Raw genomic sequence first — 2,389 nt, 5'->3', positions numbered from 1 at the left:
TATGGCCAGAAGTATAAAGTCTCAAAAAGTCTGTGGAGAGATTTTACTTTCAAACAGTGCATTCTGGGAAGCCTACTAACATCCCAGTTTTGTTTATTTTTATTTGAACCTTAAACAGCCGATACCATGAGAGTCTACAACCAGGAGCAAAAGCAAAATTAGCAACACACTCATTTACACCTGCGGAATTGGTTGATTAAAAACAAAACAATAAAAATAAAGCCTTTCATTTTGATTATAATAAAGATGTAACATACCAGTACTGTACATAGCCAAATGCAAAACCTACCTGTGACCCAACACCAGTGAACGAGGCTCTGCTCTAACAACCAAGTCAATGTTAAGGTTTCCACCCACTGTTATCCTCCTGTCACAGCCTTCAAAAAGGTGTTGAGCTCACTCCGTTTTTTTATTGCTGTGTCAGGTGGTAGAAAAGTAGCACAGTCTAACAAATTGGAATCAAAAACTGTGCTATGGCCTTGAAAATACTTGGTACATTTAATTTGTATCAAGTTGTCAGGATTGAGCCAGTATCACCACCCAACCGTCAAGTAACAGACCGCTGTATAGGCCACTCCCATGCAATATGGTAACCACTTTATGTTTTGGGTGTGTGTAGCTGTAAGATCTAACCTGCTGAGTAGAGTCAAATACTGCAACACAAGAAACTGATCACCATATAGCGGGAGGGGTTTCTTACCTTTCTCCCTGGAGGAGACCCAGACCTGGGTGAGGTGGTTGAAGAAGGCAGCAGAAGAATCGGATTAAGTTTAAAAGGTTTAATGAAAAATTTAAAAAGTTACAAAATAGATTTTCAAGTGTAATAGGAACCGAACTAATACAATCAAACTATTTAAAAGCAGGTCTACTGCCTGAAACGCTCTTCTGCCTCATGTCTTGATGTCCAAAGACAGGCACTTCCAAGAAAAGGGCCTCGAACTGCTCATCTCCCTTCTGTTTTAATCCTCTCTCTCCATCTCCTTGTGACAACGAACCCACGCAGATACTTCCTCAAATGGTGAACCATTAATCACCTGCTCCTCTAATCTTCCTGTGATTATGCTTACAAAAATAATAACCCAAAGCACTTCATTGTGTAATTAAAGAAACTCCTTTCCTTTAATGGATGCATAATGGCACCCTTATTGTTTACTCTTATCTTGTTGACATGAAATTTTGGTGCATCTTTGCAGGCATAGTTGTTTTTGTAACTCATCAGAGAAACATCGCCTCCAACAGGAAGAGAAACCAGATGGAAAGGAGGAGCTTCAAAGCAAATGGAAACTTTCACCATGGTCTGCACTGTGTGCCTTTCCTCTTAAACTAAGGCAATACGTGACTGTTCAAGTGAACTGTTGTCCCTTCCTGTAACCTCTCCTCAAACCACAGCCTTGTCACAAGCTTTCACCACTGAGCAACATTACCATATCGCCACCATCTTATTGTCACATCAGCAACTTTAACATATAGTGAATACAAGATATGAAGTAAAAAGTTATCAAGATTACTATACAGGTAATAAATTGTTTAGAACAAATCAACAACCAGCATAACTTATTTTAGATTACATCATACATACTGATGATTTTTATTTCTTTCACTAGTATGGTTAAAGACAACATGATAAATGAAAAACATGAAACTATGTAAATACCAAACATAATAATTCAAACCATGAGTAAGACAACTAAAGAATACCATACTAAAACAATCAAAGCCATCAACCTGAGGAACTCCTGCGGTCTGAAACATTATCGAAAACAATTAGATTTCATCACTGGGAAACAGAATCAAAGGATTATTTATCAAAGATGAAATGTATGTATCAAAAGTAAACCCCATACCAAAATATAATGTAACATATGAAATGATCCTAATACAAAATGAAATATCATTGCTTATATAGGCTAGTGATTAAGGTGCAGTGCTCTCGCCGCTGCAGCTCAGGTTCGAATCAGGGTTGCATCAGGAAGGGCATCCGGCATAAAACATGTGCCCAATGTCAACATGCGAGTCGTCAGTGTGACAATTCGCTGTGGCAACCCCTAAATGGGAAAAGCCAAAAGTGACTTTCTTATATACACATGTATTGGAAACTACTTCTGATTCAAACATAAGTACAAGTAGATATGAAAACTACAATTTATGTGTAAAGTATAAATCAATTGTAACACATCTCAGATCTCACAAAGTAGTTCTTTTTCAAATAATGCTGTTCTCCTCCTGAAATAACAGATAATTGCAGCATTTGATAGTTAGTGTTATTGTCAGTTTTTATGGCCCCAGGCTCCAGGGAGACACAGGACAGGGACACTACAACAAAATGCTATTGTTTGCAGGCAATGAAGGACAGTGGATCTCACACTTTCTCAGAATTCACAACAATTTA

This window comes from Monopterus albus, unplaced genomic scaffold, assembly GCF_001952655.1.
Source record: "Monopterus albus unplaced genomic scaffold, M_albus_1.0 scaffold775.1, whole genome shotgun sequence".
Classification (NCBI taxonomy): domain Eukaryota; kingdom Metazoa; phylum Chordata; class Actinopteri; order Synbranchiformes; family Synbranchidae; genus Monopterus; species Monopterus albus.
This window is presented reverse-complemented; position numbering follows the sequence as displayed.